General features: G+C 42.9%; 1 protein-coding gene across 1 annotated transcript in view; it reads right to left on the bottom strand.

Moving 5' to 3' along the window:
• The window catches only part of sox5 (SRY-box transcription factor 5), a 173,828-nt gene extending 153,503 nt beyond the window's left edge, over positions 1–20,325 (bottom strand). The window contains exon 1 of the mRNA XM_036517684.1: positions 20,284–20,325. The gene's annotated coding sequence lies outside the window, so the exon portion shown is untranslated. The remainder of the gene's footprint in view (positions 1–20,283) is intronic.
• Between the last annotated feature and the right edge of the window lie 220 nt (positions 20,326–20,545).

Genomic DNA, 20,545 nt, shown 5'->3' with positions numbered 1-20,545 from the left:
TATTGTAGTTTCTACTATTATAGCGGTTTTTATTAGCACATTTTCCATTATTGCGTAGTCTGGGGGAGCTGGAGGGAGAAAGTATATCAGATTTATAGGACTGAGTAGGCAAGGCATGTCAATGGCTCTTTGTCCTCAGTCTGGCCCAGCTGTGCGATGGGAACCTAAAAGTGAATTTTCCTCAGAGAACTCCCAGCTGTTTTTCAAAAGCACACCTCTAAAGCAGCCCTGACGTCAGCGCGGGCCGCCTCCCAGATCCGGCGTGAATGAGAACTTTATTCCGGAGCTTTCTCTGGGCCCGCCGCTCCAGCACAGAGGAGCAAGAGAACACAAGGGGCAGCTATCTGCCAGCGCACGCCCGGTGGAGGACAAACACACACACACACACACACACACACACACACACACACACGTACGCACAATGAATCTTTCCATGTGATCTCAGAATATAATGAAATTTGAAAAAAAAAGTCTGAAATTAGCAAATAATTTAGAAATGAAATTAAACAATTTCTTAATTACAGTATATTAAGTCATTAACTTACTGTGCGGCACAAATATTTGACATGAATGTACCTCCTTCCCACAGTCATTTCTGAGAGAATCGTCGCCAGCGGTATCACACAGAAATGGCTGGGAGGAAACAGAGCAGACAGCAGTGGCCATTTTGGGGAGAAGGAGATGGATGGCGTTGGACGGCTACACTGTCTGCAACTGTAGAGTTGTCACTGTCAGCAATGCGTTCACTGACGTGAAGTAATTAGTAATATTATCAGAAAAACATGCATTTAAAGCATGATTCAGATGAAAAACAGTAAGCACTACACACACACAAACGCACGCACACACACACACACACACACACACACACACACACACAAACATTCAGTGCTAGTGAGTTTGCACCGGTGCAAAACACATAATTTATATATTTATTTATTTATGGTTTACTTCATAGGGGCAAATACAAATGCACATTGATATACTGGTATACAATTATCAGATGTGTGGTATTATGGTATTTATAGCTTGTGCTAATTTGCAATAATTATTTACTTCTCCAAACCGTCTCACCAGACAATAGCTTTTCTCACTCAGTGTTGCAGTGATGACAGTGATATGGCAATGGTATGTTAATAAATAACAAACAGGTTGTGGCTCTGTGTGGCATTGTGTGCAACCCCCCCCCCCCCCCCACCACCCCCCACACCCCCCCACCCCTTCCTCTAATGCTTTTAATTCCATCTCTGCAGTCACAAACACTCGTTAAACCAGATTAATTCCACAAGAGGATTACGCTCTGTGGTAAATAATAAAAGGAACAGAGATGGAAAAATGACATAAAGGGATTAATGGTTTCTGTTTGACTCCAGAAATAGCGGGCTAATCCAGGTGTAAGTCATGTAGAGAAGTGATCAGTGATCTGGTGCAGAGCCATTGTCTCTCTCAGACGAGCGTCTTCCCAGCAGCACTCTGATGGAGGCGCTATCTTTCTGCTGTGAGACTGTGTAGGAGTCTCTGTAGTCTCAGAGAGGTTATTTTCAGTACATTGAACACCAGGATCTCTTACCCCTGCGTCAAGCACTCTTTCTGAGTAATTTGTTGTTGTTGTTGTTTTTTATACAATGGTCATGACCACCAAGATAAAAGATACTTAAGCTTTTCTGAAGTGCATTTTCCTATATTCTTAGCTGCTGGGTTTAGTGCCATCAAACTGTGGCATGCAACTCGCGCATACAGTACTGAAATGATTATGTTGTTCATATCATCACAAGTTAATCTTAACTGACTTGCTCATTTCAATGTCCCGCCTGTGCATGCGTGCATATGTGTGTGTGAGAGTGTGTGTGCTGGGGGGGGTGACTCATGGTTACTATGGTGACGTGACAGTTGTGGTGTTAGGACTCTGGGCTATTTTCTACTGTAACTGTCTTGTGATGGTGAGAAAATGGTTAGGCAGGAGAAGTGCTCTGTTTCCTGTGGCTTTCAGAAGAATGGACTTTATTTTAATGCTGTTGTGAAAACCAGACTTCACAAACCACTGTTAAGAGTAGGACTCCGCCGAGGCCACCGAGGGTTTACAGAAAATGCCCCCTGCTGTTGGTAGCATTTACAGAGCCATACCCCAGTTGGATCCCAAATGGGCACTACAAATACCTGCCCCCCTTGCTGGAGGTAAAGTTTGCACTGATCAGTCAGGTAAAATTACACGTCTGCCAGAAATTGTAACAATGGTGAGGTTTGATATGTTTCCATGGAAACTAATCAAAATTATGGGCCCACCTCTGCATTCTCAGTTCTCTGACCTCGGCCTTTGTAAACGTACCTGTAAACATGCACCACACGCACATGCACTCACACACACACACACACACCTATATTTTTCTTGTCTACTTTTCATGGCCAAACGGGGGGAAATGTTCTATTGACACAAGGAACACAATCAGGTCTAAATCATCCCTGCAAAATTTCAATGGAGTCATAACTGCAGTAGGCAAACTTGACTGGACCGTGCTGTTCGGCTGCTTGCCACCAAGTGTCCTCTGCCTTCATCGACTCACCCATGAGTGGTGGAGGGAAAGCTCTGCCCAGGCAGAAATAATCAAATAAAGAGTCACGTCACACATGCTTTTATCAGCTCGTCCTGGGGTGAGAGAGGGACTGCACTGCTCAGGCAGAAATAATCAAATAAAGAGTGGCCTTTCACACTAATAAAAAGCTTCCTGTCACAGAAGGGTACTCTTTTAATCAGTCCTCTTGCGGTCTCGGAAAGCTTTGGGCCCTCCTGTTGCAAACACTGAACTGGAATCTACTGTTGCACACTCCATTGCACTCAGTGTAGACCATAGACATGCTATACAGTTTTACCACACACAAACAAACACACAACCCCACACACGCACACACAGACACACACACACACACACACACACACACACACACACACACTTGCGCACGCAAACAGATATATGAGGCCAGCCATTTCTATCCCCTGCATTCAGCAGCAACTAATCATTATCATTTTTATGTTTTGAAAACTGTTTTCAAACAGGCAATCAAAGTCCTTCTCCGTAATTAGCAGGAACAGCCGTCCTTTTGTCCTGCTCAGATAAATCAGATCCCTTTCCCCTTGGAACAAAACCTGTCTGCAGTGTTTATTGTGCAGGATAGACGGCCTGACTGGAAACACTTTTGCGCAAACACTCTAATGCAGAAAACACACACACACATACACACACACACACACTCACACACACACACACACACACACACACACACACACATACACGCACACACACACACACACACATACATGCACACTCGCACACACACACGCATACACACACACACGCACACACACACATGCACATACACATACACACACACGTACACGCGCACACACACACACGCGCGCGTGCGCATGCACGCACACACACACGTACACACACGCACACACACACACATGCGCGCGCGCACACGCACACACACACACACGCACACACACACACACACGCACGTGCACGCACACACACACGCACACACACACACATGCGCGCGCGCACACACACACACACACACACAAACAACTTGTCAGTAACCAAACGCCTCTAATGTTTCTGTCATGTGCCAGCAGTTAAACAGGAGTGGAACAGGCGGCCCCCACACTTCTCCCTCTAGCCGCTCGGAGGGAAAGAGAATCGCAGGGGAGGAGGAATCTGCTCTCCCTCTCTCCAGACAGGGGCAGATTCCAGCCGGTTAGGGTCCACGGGAGCTCCCCGACGGCATGTCCTGAACCTGCCCAGCGCTGGGCTGAGCACAGTATCATTAATCCTTCGGTGTGTCGGATCGGGTGGGGGATCTTGCGGATGGTGTTTATGTTAAAGGGGTCCTGTTGAATCTGACTATGGCACATTAAACTGATGCTGCTGTCAGGTCGCGTTACATCGCCTTTTTAGCGGGGAGGGCGATTGGAACAGACAGGGAAGCGGTGAAATGAAATATTCAACTCCCCGCATTTAAAGGCACAAGGCTCCTTTTGCCGGGCCAGCTATCAGATAGCGGGCTGAAAACTTACACTGGCCGAGCAAAGCGGGACCGCGCACCACGCCTCCTAATTCACAGAGGCGTGTGTTGGACGGCTTGTCCTTTCCCCCCTGAGCAATGCTCTTGCACCCCTCTCTGACGCTGTTAGGTACTGGGCTCTCATGTGCCAGTCTTTTCAACACTTCAAACGTCATTTTCATTTTCTTTCTTGTTCTGCGCTGTTATAACAAGAACTAATAAAATGGAACAATGTAATTTAATCCCTGAAGGAGGCCCTGAGAAATAGACCTGACCTGAGACGGGCCTGACTGAAGTGTAATGGGTGTGGGGAGGGTAGGGAGGTTTGGGGCATAACCAAATGCTCCAGGTGTGGGGTGAGCACAGGATGAGGGTGGCTGAGCTGGTCTCTGTTCTCTGTTCCTCAGTGAAGGACACAGAAATGAAAGCCATTGTACAAGAAAACTTTGTATCACAGAGGATATTAAAGGGAATAATAGAAGAATTAAAAGCTTAGCAATGCAGAGCCACTGAGTGTATTTCATGGTCTGGGTAGAGTCTGTGTGGAGCCACTGCTGGCTGTATTACAGGCTGGGCGGAGTCTGGGTGGAGCCACTGCTGGCTGTATTACAGGCTGGGCGGAGTCTGGGTGGAGCCACTGCTGGCTGTATTACAGCCTGGGCGGAGTCTGTGTGGAGCCACTGCTGGCTGTATTACAGGCTGGGCGGAGTCTGGGTGGAGCCACTGCTGTTTGTATTACAGCCTGGGCGGAGTCTGAGTGGAGCCACTGCTGGCTGTATTACAGCCTGGGCGGAGTCTGGGTGGAGCCACTGCTGTTTATATTACATGGTCTAGGTGGAGTCTGGGTGGAGCCACTGCTGGCTGTATTACATAGTGTGGGTGGAGTCTGGGTGGAGCCACTGCAGTTTGCATTGCATGGTATGGGTGGAGCCTAGGTGGAGCTACTGAGTTCTGCATTTGTCCACTCTGGGTGTGGCCTGGGTGGAGCGGCATCTTCCCGTCTCATGTGTATTGATGTCACAGTACTGCCGCAGTGACAGCTCTCCTCCTGTCCCTTTGACCTTGAGGTCTCATCTCTGTGGCAGCAGTGAAGCTTAATCAATAGAGTGGAAGTGACATTTCACACTAAATCAAATTATATGGAAATGAAGGCAAATAGGAGGTCTGCACTAAGTGCTGTTCACATTAACACTCAGGTCATCGCCACGGCAGCACCCTACCCAGAATCCCCGGCAGCCTTGCCTTAACGCCCGGTGCAGGTGGAAAATATGCAGCACGAACAGTGGCCCCTTACTCCTTTTATCACTCCCTCTCTCCTCTTTACTCATGTCTCATTTGTCCAAATGAATGTAGAAAACACAGTCCATTGAGATCAATAGTCTGCTTATGAAGTGATTTTACAGAGGGGAAAACACTAGTGCTCGCACCCACACACACACACACACAAACATCCGTACACACATTCACCTGTACATGCACACATAAAAAGACACACACACACATTTGCACACACAGACATGAACACACACATAAATACACATGTACACACATGCATAAAAAGACACACACACAAACATACACGCACACTTACACATGTACATGCACCCATAAGAACACACACACACACACACACACACACACTTTCAGTAATGGAGTTAAGCAGCTGGATGTTCATTGGAAATGGGGGAACAGGGCAGGCGCAGACTGGCCATCAGGAAGTTCAGGAATTTTCCCAGTGGGCCGGTCTTGTGAGGGTCATTATATAGCCTATATACAGATATTCAATAGGTCATCTTAGCTGCAGCAACATGGCTGGTGCAATCCGTAATAGCAGTTGCCATCACAACTGAAAGTATCTAGCACTCGGGCAGTTAGTATCTAGCACTCATTAAAAGTGCACTATATGGACAAAAGTATTTGGCCACACCTGTTTTTCAGGGTTTGGGCTAGGCCCCTTATCTCCAGTGAAGGGCAATCTTAATGCTTCAGCATACCAAGACATTTTGGACAATGCTATGCTTCCAACTTTGTGGCAACAGTTTGGGGAAGGCCCTTTTCTATTCCAACATGATTGTGCCCCAGTGCACAAAGCAAGGACTATAAAGACATGGTTTGATGGGTTCAGTGTGGAAGAACTTGACTGGCCTGCACAGAGCCCTGACCTCAACCCCATCAAGCACCTTTCGGATGAACTGGAATGGAGATTGCGAGCCAGGCCTTCTCGTCCAACATTTGTGCCTGACCTCATAAATGCTCTACAGAATGAATGGGCACAAATTCCCACAGAAACACTCCAAAATCTTGTGGAAAGCCTTCCAAGAAGAGTGGAAGCTGTTATAGCTGCAAAAGGGGGACCAACTCCATATTAAAGTATATGTATTTGAATACAATGTCATTACAATGTAATGGTCAGGCGTCCGAATACTTTTGTCCATATAGTGTATCTAGCACTCATTAAAAGTATGTAGCACTTGTTGCCGAAACATGGATAGAAAGAGAAAACCCGCGGTCGGCGGTGCAGGGAAGGTGCGCCTAAAAAAGAAAAAGGCTTTGCTGGCTGACGCTGCAAAGTGTGCTAAGATAATGGATTTATTTAAGCAGTCTGCAGGTGATGATGAGGACAGTGGCGAAGAGGCAGAAACATCAAAGAGGAGTGAGCAGGGAGCAGGTGCTTTGTCATGCTTACGTGCTATGTGCTGTAAACTGGGTAAGTGAACTAACTATGAACAAAATGTTTCTGTTAACCTTGGGGTTTCAATGCTAGAGTCCCGCTGCAGGTTCCCAAGGTTTAACTGGTCAGACTCAGTGCACAAACGTTTAGAGAAGTTTACGCTAAATTTCTCTAAAGTGTTTAAAGATGGTCATCAACTTCGACTGTAAAAGGGTAAAATACACATGCAAATTTGATAATTTTCTTCTAGACTACTCATCAATTCTTTTTCACATTATAGCCTATAAGGCATATAATATTTAATAGCCAGCCCGGCAATAAAAATGATTTGTTAAATACTTACTGTACAATCTAAACAAACAGGTGAACAGGGCTCTGAACAAGAAAGGGAAAGGATGGAGGAGGAGGGAGCAGGAACCAGCACAGATCCAATTAGAGGTGCACTATTGAATGTTATTGTGTGACTGTGAAGTAAATTAGAGCACAATACATCATTCATATGATTAGGTTGGACTACTTCATTCAAGTTATTTATTGTTGCATTACAAGAAATACAATGAATGGCAAGTATGTTGCATAATACATCATGTATGTATTTGTATGTCAAGGTTGGACTACTCATCATGAATTTAATGAATACTGGTTCTGCTGGTTCTAATTTAGTTCTGTGTTTAAACACTGTTGACTGTTTTGGGTCATTACTTACTAATTTAACTTTTTTTTTTTGCTTTTTGTACACACAAACATGGGGAGGAAAACCTTTGAAAATTAATTTCATCGTTTGACATATTAGCCTAACACAAAATTAACAGATTGTGTTTTTTTTTTTTACTTAATGATTCGTTGATCGACAAACATGTTGTGTAAGTTTGAATTTGGTGTATCAAATTGGGGCCACTTGACAGCAAATTCCCAGGCTGCTATTTGTTGCCAGTCTGCCCCTGGAACAGGGGCTGGGGCAATGGTTATGCCCTACCTTACTTCAACATCACAAAATGCCTTTTCCAGCTGCGTTAACAGTAATATAGAATGTATCTTTGTCCATGGAATCGCTGGGTTCTTCTTGCTGCTCTGACTCAAATCAAAGGGCCTCAATGTCAGGGCTAACCTTGGAAAGAAATCAGACGCCTTACATAATCATTGTCCAATAAAAGCATGGATACGGCCTCAGTCTCTGCAGTGACCAGGACAGTGCAGAAAATTGACCGAAACAAGGCAACCAATTGGTTGAGATTTCCTGGTCTGTAACAGCCTGCTCAACATCGAGTCCACACTGACCTGAGCGTCACTCACCTGGGACAGTTCAGGTATTGTTCAGGCCAGAAGCAAGTCACGTTTTCCATTACATTTGGTTACATTTTTCAAGTGATATTTTTGTTGATACTGGTAACCACTGTAGTGGTCAACGTCATGAAAAAATGCTGCTTGTTCACGGAGGAGTGTAAGTTAAGGAGATACTGAGGACTTATCATCGGTTGTCAAAGAGGAATATTGCTGTGCTTCAACATTTACCCTATCTTAATTCAGTATTGTGTTTTACTTTATTCAGCGCGAGAGCAATGCCATTATTATTTGGAAAAGCAGAAGTTGCCATGCTGTTGAGAGGGTGGAGTTACAGCTTAGATGCACCACACCACAATGCTGTCCTCAGGAGATCTCTGAGCGGGCGGGGCAGGCCACAGGCCACACACACCGTCTGCATTCATACTAATATGTTGGCTTCTTATAATCTAATATGTAATTACATTTCAATAAATAAATAAATAAATACATTCAATGGTATCAATAATGGCATAATTTTAGTGGGAAATGAGTCTATTAAGCCTTAACTTTACTGAGCTCTTCAGATCTCCCTTCTGAGATGCTGCTTGGCCCCACACTGCTGGAGTGTCCCTACTTTACCTGGTCGGTTATGCTGCAAGTTCACCACAAGCTGTGACAGAGGCAAGACTCGAAAAACCAGCACCAAACCAAACTGATGGACAGCCCATGTAGCGTTCATTGGTCCTTTGGGCTGAATGAAGCAAATCGATAAGCAATAACACCGGGGAGATGCTGTTTCGAAATATGGACTTTCCACCACCCATCTGCCTATAAACCTGCCTATTTTGTTATTCATGGTACAGTGGTCAGTAATTTTCCACAATTCTCACTGTGTTGTGTCCCATTTTTTTCTAAATATCATGACTTTTACACAAATGACTCAAAAATAAAAGCATAACGCTTCAAATAAAATAATGAGCTTGATTGTTGCTGTGCGTAAATATAAAAATTTAAGTTTCTTGACATGATATATAACAAGATATGTTTTGCATTTTAACAGCAAAGTGAAGAACAGAGATGTTAACCCTTTGCTTAACCCCATTTACACACAGTGGAGCAGCCGTACTTGTGATTTTGCTTTTTGCAAATAATGATGACAAATAAAAGAATTTGCAAATGCATGACAAAACGTAGGGGAAGGGGTTCATAAACAATCACAGAGATTCTCATACAGTAAAAATACCTCAAAATGGCTGCTTCGGAGTGGGCCGCAGCTCTTGTATTCTTGTATTTTATATTTGACAATAAACTCTTTTAAGCTGGCCTGTCTCTGTGTCTGATATCATTGAATGACACAAAACAGTGACCATCAACCATTGGAAAAACAGAATCCTGCCCAGTGACTGTCCCATCCACTGTAGAGCTCAAACCACAACAAACAGAGCCCTGCCCACTACGGTGCATTGACCAATGGAAAAAGAGTCCAGCCCACTGGCAACCACCAAACCACTGCATAAAGAGCCCCACCCACTAGTGACCACTGACCACAGGACAAACAGCACACTCATTTTAAAAGTGAGGAGGTGGGGAGGGGGAATATTAACAGAACAAAAGAAATGGAGACGGCAAGGCAGGCAAAGTAAGAACATTCATTAAAACCCATCAGATTGTCTTCCTGTCCGATCATCCAGCATCAAAACCATCTGCAATCTAGAGGGGAACTACAAAGTGCATCCCGGGGCCGACAGAAGGAGGTTTTGATCAGACTAATTAAAAGCCATTTTGTTTTAAACAAACAGACACAACTCTAATTGGCTCTTTTCCATAAGAAAGGGGAAATGTTGAAAGTAAAAGCACGCACAGGGAAGATCAGAGAGAGACTCTCAGACAGGAGCGCGCTCAGTGTGAACACACAGCCTGATGACGCCTGAACACTCCTGTAGCCACCACGCACACACACACACCACGCACACACGCACGCACGCACACACACCACGCACACACGCACGCACACACACCACGCACACACGCATGCACACACACCACACAACCACACACACGCACACATACACACACACCACACAACCACACACACACACACACACACACACCACACATCATACTGTGCACTGTCGTGGAGCATGCACACACACACACACACCATATATTCAGTCACTGAGCATGCACGCACACATGCATACACATACACGCAAATACACACCACAAACAAACACAGAAACCACACAAAACACTTACAAACACCATACATTCAGTCACCAAACATATACACATACAATTCTTTCTTTATTCACACACAGACACAGACACAAAAAGAAAGCTAAAGGGAGAGATACTTTATGTATAGCCAGTGTTGCAGTGTGCATGGAGAGCATGCTATTGTTGCAAAAGGCACCGCAGTCTATCTAATGTTCTCATGTGAAACAGATATACTGTAGCCACAGCATCCAGGCACTCAACACTCCAAACTCAAAAGGAAAATTCTTTCATTCTGTGAGGAAAAAGGGTCTCCAGGGTACCCGAACAATGTTTAAAGAAGTGTAAAGAATTCAAGCTCTTTGCTGTTGATTCAGGGAACTGATTTTCTGATGGCTTTACCAGGTGCCGTTGTAGTTCCTTGACATGGCAAGTGCTGTCGAGCTGTAAGTGCCCTCTTCCTGTTTCTCACATAGACCCTCAGGGCAGCACTGAGGCCTGCCACCAGAGACTAAAACCACACACACACATGCACACACACATACACACACACACGCACGCACGCACGCACACACACACACACAGGCGCTGTTTGCCTGAAACACACAACATGAGGGCCTCTCTCCTCTGCTCGGTCTCTGATGACACACGTGTTAAAACAAAGATAACTGAGACCATCAGGAAGTGACACAAGTGTTGTTTCAGGAGAAGTGACCTTCTAAATCGAGGGCTCCAAACCTTAAGGTGTCAATGGACACATTTTCATAGGCAGTATATTTTGCAGAATCTTCCAAGTGGCTTTGAACAGCTCGATAATTTATAAAAGACCAGAATAACAAATGTCCCCTCTGGTCTTTCTCCTGACCCATTGTAATAGCTATTGTCAGTAGGTCCTGACAGCTGTCATGAAATTTGTTTCCATCTTTCAGACATTGCTTATCCAGCTGTAACCCTCAGCGACTTACTAACAAAAATCTGATCCAAATACAGCACTTAAAGACAAGTTTTGTTTGAAGTTTCATCTGCAAGCAAACTGCATTTTTTGTTAAATAACAAGCCTGGATTTTTAGAGAAAAAAGGGGTATCTTACGTCTTCTATATCCAGGATTGCACGTGGGATCAAGATTCCCTGTCATTTTCACTAAAGATTACATGACGAAAGTATAAGGCTAAAAATTTCAGTCAGTGGAAGATATGCATTCTTTTCATAGGTCTGTATTAAATAAACATTCGCCTGTAATAAATAAATATTAGTGTTACTTTATCTGGGCAAACACAATTTTTTTTCATTCATGCTGGTGATTGCTGAACTTCCCATAGAGTCCCATACAAAAATTTGAGAGAACATATTTTTTCTCAGTCACCTCAATCAGTATCTAAATTATGTACATTACTGCCATTTTGGTGCATTGCAATATGCTACAATTTTACATTGAAATATTTTAATTGTATTTGCAATATTTACTTAGATTGAACAAAATATTCTTTGATATATATTACAATATATTTCATTTCCAATCAAGGTGTTCGTGAGTCAAAAGTAATTTTTAATCGTGAGTTACAGTTAAGGACAAATGCTAACTGAGCACAGACTACAGTGCAAGACTGAACCAATCAAACCTAAATGACACAATTAACAGCTCAAACATACTGTATTTGTGTGGCCTTTTCATTCTTTGCTATCACTACAATATAAAATAGCCAACACAACCTAATTTAAGTAATGGCTAATACAGACTATAAAGTAATATTACAGCAAAATAACAACAAAGAGTTGTAGCTGTGACCCTGTGGTTGAGCAGACACGGTTCTGTGTGAGCACGTACAGGTTGTCTCAGAGAACAGATTATGCTGTAAGTGCTTACTTTCAAAATAACCAAATATGTACCTGATGTGATTTCTGATTTTTCAGCTTTGCTTAGCATAGTTTATACCATTGATAAAATGACAGGTGAGCTATTGATAACAAACAGCCAACTCAATGGCTGAAGATGTTAGCCTGTGCACTGCTATTAATTGACTCATGTTCTGTCATGAATCACTTCTATGGAGCCTGGGTTGGGAGCTACTAATCGAGGTGATAACAGCGCTTAGTGTCTGTGTTCCTCTCCTAAATGCTGCTCTCCGCATCTCCCTGTGGCCTTCACAAGCCTTCTGCCCAGTATCTTCATATTTCAAAAATGTAGTCCACATACACATGCGTTCAAAGCACACAAACACACACACAGATGCTCATGCACACACACATATATACACAAACAGAACAACACAAAAAAAAGAACAGAATTAAGCAGATGTGTTGAAATGATCCCAGAGTCCTTGGGAATGACACTGAAATCCAAATGTTCTCCTTTGTCTCCTTCACACCGGAGACTGAAACGGCAAAATTACAAAGATGCAAAAAAAAAAAACAAATCTAAACGCGCATACACAATAGATTACACTGCTCTCAGCTCTATTGAATGCTGCTGAATACAAAATGGTCCATTATTTATATGATCATAATACAACGACTGACTCAATTCAAACTGAATATGAGACGCGCACACAATGCCGTGGGATTCTAATGCCTCAAGACAAAATGATCTGAAACACAATCTGTTCAACAGACTACCACTGTCTTTATGCATGGAGTTTTGCTGGATTGTGAGACGGTGAATAGTCCATGACAAAGAATGCCACTTCTGTTAGATCTTAGGCATTGAATTAGTCCAGAAAAGGGACGGACTGAAGACGTGGAGGTAAACACAGCTCATAGATAGGTTTTTCAAGTGGGGTGCATGTTCAGGACAGTTATTTTTCTGTGCCAGCTTAAACATAGCCAATGAGACTCTAGCATGCTGTTCAAGTATTTATTTTTTCTTTAAAAATAAGAATACATGACATTGTTTTTAAAACGTTATTAATGTTATTAGTTGCTTTGTGAATACCTTTTTTCAGTATGACTAACAATTTCCTTGGTGCAGCTGAAGTTTCCTTTTAACTAGGGCCGCTGAGGTAAATGCTTTCATTTTGGGAACAACAGCAGTGCTTCAGCTAGGGTTTGAGTCCATGACCGTCAGGTGAAGATTACCGTGCTTTCATTATCATAGTACATGCTGCCCCCTGTGACTTCTACCTCTGCCACTAGTGGGAGGAGCACAGGGTATGTGATCATTCCTACGCATTTTTGTGGGCGTCATTCTGTCTTTGGACAGGGTAAAAAATTACATTGTGGATGGGTTTGGGTGAAAAGGGCTGTCAAGTTCATTCATTCGAGAATTTTGAAGTTGTCTCTTGTGGCAACACCTTTCTGCTGCGCCAGCTCTGTTCAGTTTAAAGACATCTAGATAAGAATCTTTAGGGTGGAGTGCAGGTGTTACAGTGTGGTGTGTAATGGAAGGTGTGCACATGTAAAAGCGGGGTTACGGTACGGTGTGTAATGGGAAGCGTGCAGATGTAAACACGGTGATACAGTGCCGTGTGTAACGGCAGATGTAAACGCAGTGTCTGTTTTCCTCCAGTAAGGATTGAGGTCAGCTCTGACACACATTCACAGGAGCTATTTATCAGGAGTGTTATACAGTCTGGGTGAGAGAGAAGGGGGGGGGGGGGGAGTGGAGACAGAGAGGGAGTGTGTGTGTATATCAGAAAGAGTGGAAGAGAGAGGGAGAGAAAGAGAGAGAGAAATCACAAAGGATTTCTTTTTTCTCTCTTATATGATGTATTATTAATCCAATTTTATGAGGACCCTTAAATTTGGAGAAAATCACATTGAGCAGATTAATGAGGTAAATGTAATGATCTGAGATGATCAAAGGCAATCGGTGTTGAACCAGCAGAGCCACCAATTAGTAAAATCAGCCCAGGAAGGGACTGAAATGCACGCCATGGAAGCTGATGAGAAGACGAGGTCAGAGAGAATGTTCTCATTTTCTAAATGAAACCTGTCTGTGATGTGGTAAGACAATGCCATGTGCTTGTGGTGGGGGGTGGGGGGTGGTGGGGGCAGTAGGAGGACCCCCCCAGGGTTCCTGTATGTAACAAAAGTCCCACAATGCCCTGTGCCAACGACCGCTGCAGGCTGGACCCAGCAAACAAGGAGACGTCTATGGTGCTCACATCTGCATCTTGTACTGTCAGTCCTGCAGAGTTTAAAAAGAAACTCAAGAGGTTATTCATGCTGTTTGGTCTCTTTGGCATGTTTGGCATGCCTCTAATTATTTTCCTGACTATATGTATATATACATATATATATATATATATATATATATATATATATATATATATATATATATATATATATATATATATATATATGCATATGTAATACATATATGTGTTATATATATAGATTAAGGGGAAAGATTAATACAATTGTTCTGCATACAGCAGATGTCTAACAAATCAAACAACAGAGCTGGCCAACCATTTTCCTTACCAATCTTAGGTCATAATTTCTTAGTTAAGATGGTGAATTTTTCTCTCTATCAAAACCCCGACTGCTTAGCTCTAAAACGTGGACTAGAGCCTGTGCTTTTATTTAAAATAGCCCTGAACATTCCTAGAACATCGTGGCAGCATTCCTACAACATTGTGGTGGCATGGCGAGAACATTATGTGTTAGCCCGGTGCAGAATATGACCACATCAGGGTTATTCCGAATAGAACGATTAAGGTATCACGCTGCTAAAACATTATGGCAGTGCTATGAGAAATAGCTGGTTTCATCCTCCTCATACACTAACGCAACAGTAGAGGGTCTGATTACAACAGATGTGGTGATATTGTGGGGCGGTCTAATATATTGCATTTTCTTATATTGGATTAACCTGGACAAACACAGATGACTGTCACCGATTATAATTAGGCTTACTCAGATTCCACAAATTTCAAACACACCAATAAACAAAATTCCCAGGGAATCAAAAATTTAAATATAGTCAGAGTAACTATGTTGGGATTTCATTTGAAACATGGTGTTGCTATTCCACCGGTGTTTGTTTTGACGAGTGGTCAAATGACCACTTTTCAAATGGTTGCTTCTCAACTTCAAATGTAGGGGCTTTCCAGAGTCCTAAAGAACAGAGTACCACACATTGTCTATCATGACAAGATATTCTTCTCCAGTCTTCCTTCTGTCCTCCTTCTAGGAGTTTCTGGCTGGTAACAGGAGGTTCCCATGCTGCCTCCATTTCTGTGCTAACTATGGATATTCTGTTTTAGACCACACCCCTTCAAAAATGCCCAGAATGAGCTAGCAAATCGGAACAAATTTTCAGCATAACACACACCAAGCAGACCATGTGGTTCGTACACAAAAAATCTGTGATACTGTACACTCGCAGAAAACAAGCACCTCACACAGCAAGAGCAGTGAATTATGTAAACATGACATGAAAGTCCCACAAACCAGAAAAACAGAGGAGAGATATGAATTGGCTAATGAAGTAGATACACGGGGACATCTATCATTGGAAATATTTAAAATAGTGGGGACATCTAAAGGAATGAGTTCATGGGGGTATGCATTTTAAAGAAGCCATAAACATTGATGTAATTTCTGCTGCCATGTAAATTCTGAATAGACATGACAGAGTAGATATGAGGGATTGAACGTCCTATAAGATGTAAATTCCTTCATCTGTGACCAATAACAGTGAACCTTGGTAGTTAAATTAGTTGAGCGGATGACAAACTATTATTTTGTGAATGGAAATCATTTAGTTAAGTAACATTGGCTTGTTCAGCAGACTTAGACTGGAAAATGTTACAATGTTAACAACTGTGTTATCTCCATATTTAGACTTGGATGATTAAATGATTGTGTGCTCCCATAATGTAAAATGATTAATGTGCACTCTGTAGGTGATTCAATTTTGCATAAGTGAACATGCATAGTTCAATAAAGCATCCAGTTAAAAATGGTTAACTTTGCTCAAGGTTATTGTGTCCATTTTCAAATTTTGTCAGTGCCTGGTTGGGTGACATCATCCTGAAAAGGAAAACTGAAAAATCGCTAAATCCACAACACATAATATTAACTTTATCCACCAAAACTAAAAAAATAATCAAATTGACCTAACTACTGACCTATCAACTTTACTATCAAACTTAACTGTAAAACGTGACCTAGTAGGAGGATGTTTGGGGGTGTGGCAATAAGGGATTTGTGAGGCTACAACAGGTCAGATTTCGGCAAAATTCTGAAGTGTCAGCAAGGTAAAATACTAGACAGGGTGCTCCCCCCTCTCTCTTTCCCCCCACTCTCTGTTCTCACAAGAGGGAATAGTTATTGTTGATATCACACACACACATACACACACACACACACACACACACACACACACAAAACCTTACATGAACATGGTAACTAGCTCCTGACATCACACACAGAAGAGTCACTTTTTGTTTTCCCCTGTGGATTGACTGATGGACCTCATGTGTTAAACAGGGGGTGTGCTGGCAGGAGAGGTATGAAATTGGATTATGCTGAAGTACAAGCAACAGCACTCTGTGGTGAGTGGAGCGTTATCTCTCAAGCACCCCCACATTCAGCCTTGAACACTTCACGTTAGTCCAATCAGAGACCAAGACTGCTGCTACCCCCACACAAGTAGCCAATTACACAAGCAGAATACTTCACATAGTCCATTCAAAGACCAAGACTGCTTTTTATCCCACACACGCAGCCAATCAGCATGCAGAATACTTTACACAATCCAATCAGACACTGAAACCGCTGCTGAACTTACACACAGCCAGTGAACAAACAGACCACATCTCACAGTCCAATCAAAAAACAGAGTCCACTGCTACACCCACCCACACAATCGGGTTTAAATGTAACACTTGTTCACACCTGGGAAATAAACAGCATTACAGCTGTTCTTGTTGTTAGAACAATGTTGAGAACTGTTTTGAGCTGATTAAGTGGAGCCATACTGAGAGCTGGTTTGATCTGAGCACAGAGTGATTTCCCCTAAAGTATGGAGCGGCAGCAAACACAAAGGCTTGTGCTTTTTTTTCTCTTGTTATGAAGATCCAACATCTGACAAAACACAGAAAATGATCAACTTTTACACATCTCTTACAGAGAGCATAAGGACGCAGCTTTTATCTGGTGGGAAGAGCCAAAGCTGTTAAGAATGCATGTAACAGTCACTGCTTTAATTGGCACAGGAAACAGTCACCACTCCCATCAGTACAGGGAGCAACCACAGCTCCAACTGACACAGGGAACATGATAGATCTTACTGGCACAATGAATAGTTACTGCTCCCATTGACACAGGCAATAATCACAGCTCTTACTGCTGTTGGGAATAGTTACTGTTCTTACTGGCACAGGGAACAGTCACAGTTCTACATGCTTCAGGGAAAAAACCCTGCCTGTGAGATTATTCTAGTGCCTTCCAGACCCAGCTGAAAGTTTTATTTCTCCTTAAGCACTGGAGGAAATGGGCAGGGAGGGGCTTGCAATGGGTCTTGGGGAAACTGGGCAAAGCCTGAGGGCTAGCCAGTAGCCTTCATCCCCAAGCCTGCTTGAACATTGGGCTTCTTGACCATGCCCATGCCTGACATTGAAATCACATTAAAATCCCCTCCTCATCCGTCAAAACGTAGCCTACTGTTCCTCCATCTTCATATTAGGTTGGTTGTCAGGGGAAGTCGGTCAGTGTTCAGGTGTGAATGCACAGGGGATCCCTGAGCACAAGCTCCCTCTTGTGTGTCCCATACTGACAGCCTGGGCTGGGCTTCACAGAGATCCATAGGCTTCTCTGGTAACCCTTACCTACGCTGATCCAACTGCCTGATTCTGTCCAGTAGAGATCAGATCAGTATAGAACCATCAGTATAGAACCAGGATCTGATGCTCTGATGAGAAGGTCTTAACTGGTGTGATTAGGGTTCAGAGAGTGATTGGATGATTAGATTACAGGATGCAGAGACACCGCACATGTGCCATGTGTATACCTGTCTATCACCACAGTGGGGAACTAACCTCTCATTCCACAACATCAACCTCCACACACATACACTCTTTTTTACTTTGAACCTTTTAAAACAGTGGTTAACCTGAGCAACTAAAACAGAATTTAAATATCAGACACCAGTTAAATGTGGCCACAGTAGAACAGATTCACTTTAACCTGCTGACACTGCTTTTAGTTACAACAGATCTGACAGGGCAGCCCACATTCATTTCCACCATAAATGAATTGATACAATTAAAAGGCCTATTACATAATTTAGCAGTAAAAATATCACCCATATCATTCAATAAGGTGAATAAAGGACAGCTCACTTAACCAAAACCCAATATAATAACAGTACAGTAGTCTGAAAACACAGTACAGCTAGTTGCCAGTATCTCCTAAACTGAATTTCATTCTTACTTCTAAATGGCAAATGCGGAATAAGAATGTACACAATACAGAAACATGTCCAACTTAAGAACAGACAATCTCCTCCTCACAGAGCAAGATCAGACTTACTGTGATACTGTGTCAAATATTACTCTGCTTACAAACTTAAAGTAAATAAATGTCAAGTATGAAATCTAGACTGTGATGCAGTGAATTTATAGTCAGTGTAACTGTCATAAACTTCAATGCTAGTGCATTAAAATGCACTGCCTGCTGTGCTAATATCAAGAAAAAGGTATGTCCATCTTTACTCAGGAGTTGTCAATACATCAGTAAACAAAAAGAAACATTTCAGAGACTCATGTCTTTGGTGGTGAGCTGATTAAATGATGGACCTTTCGCTCATCATAATGTTTGTCCCTGCTCTCTAGTATGTGTGACATTTCAGTGCTTGTGCCTCACTGTAATTACACCAACATGAGTGCCATTTATCACAGTGTTTCAGGCTAATGTCGTCAATGGTGAAACCAACTCTGGTGTGTATTTCTCAGTGTGTAACATACATAAGCAATATAGTTCACTCCAACTCCACTGTAAGAATGACAATTCTTCATTTGAAGACCTCGTTGTAAAAAAAGGGGAAAAAAACAAGACGTACACTACCGCTCTACGATGGCCTTCACCCTGAGGGATTTTAATTATTGTTGTTAATTACTAATCGTGAAAGTCTTACGCAGCCTAATTTCGAATGCTTCACAGGGTTTAAAACGCCGGGCTCTTCATGTTCTGAAAAGCGTGGATTACATGACCAGCAACATTCCGCAAACGTCATTTAAGAAATACAGGACTACAAAACAATGGTTTGCCAAACGGTAACATCTGGAGCGTAAACAAGGCCACATATTAAAGGAGTGCAAACCCCTGTCAAAAAGTAATTATAACAACTGGAGTTATAATGGCAACAACTTCCGATGAAAATACTTAACAACAAATTCACAATCACGTATAATAATGCTATTATTATTATTATTATTATTATTATTATTATTACCCACCGAAATTTCTTAAACTACTTCATACATTACTTCGTTCAGATCAACTGTTTTGTCCTTCAAATTGTGAAATATAAGTCAACGTATATGAATATAACCTGTAAAAAAAAGTACCACAAAATTTTACCGGTACATGCAAATATGTCATAAAAAGTTGATCGGTTTTTCTTGCGAATCAAACATATTATTTACGTAACTGATAAAGCCGCGAGCTAGCCCGCCGTCCTTGCATGTAACGACAGCGCAACGTGTTTACTGGTCTAGGAGGCAACCTTAAATATTTTTTCTCCGGCAGGGCAAACTGACGCAACCCGAGAGCCACTCGAGAGGGTACTCCTGCTTTTTTGACTACATCACGCAGATCTCCCCGAAGCAGCAGCAAGGGACCGGTGGCGGTGCTGTAGACGTCGAGGCGCTCGTTATAATCCCCAGACGGGTATATTTGCAGCTGAAGAATCTGAGGGGGGGAAAATCGGTTTGCAGGGGAGCGGGCTACCCTTGCGGTGTGCACCGCCAGCGCCCGAGCCGCTCTGTGGAGACAGCGAAGGCGCGTGCAGCGAGGAGACGCGAGCCAGCGGCTGCCCTCCGCCTACACCGTCCGTGATCTCGAGAAAACAATATTCACCATCCTTATATATAAAAAAAAAAACTTAAAGATGCTTTCAGACACTTACCAAACCTTTGTTGACGGCTTCTTCTACCTGTTTCATAAGATAATAAACCAATGCGACACGGAGTGGGGGAAACAGGTCGGGTGTTTTTTTTTTTTCTGTTGATTTGTGTTGCTGTCAAGGACGAGGTGAAATCCCTGCGCTGGTCATCAGGCGGCTTCAGACACAAACAACAACGGGAGAGCAAATTACAAAAGGCAAAGACTAGGGGGAGGAGAACTCAATTTATTTCATAGTGTTCAAAAGGGCTCTCAGCCAAGAACAG

This window comes from Megalops cyprinoides, chromosome 23, assembly GCF_013368585.1.
Source record: "Megalops cyprinoides isolate fMegCyp1 chromosome 23, fMegCyp1.pri, whole genome shotgun sequence".
Taxonomy (NCBI): Eukaryota; Metazoa; Chordata; class Actinopteri; order Elopiformes; family Megalopidae; genus Megalops; species Megalops cyprinoides.
The sequence above is the reverse complement of the archived record's forward strand: the minus strand, read 5'-3'. Positions and strand labels throughout refer to the sequence as shown.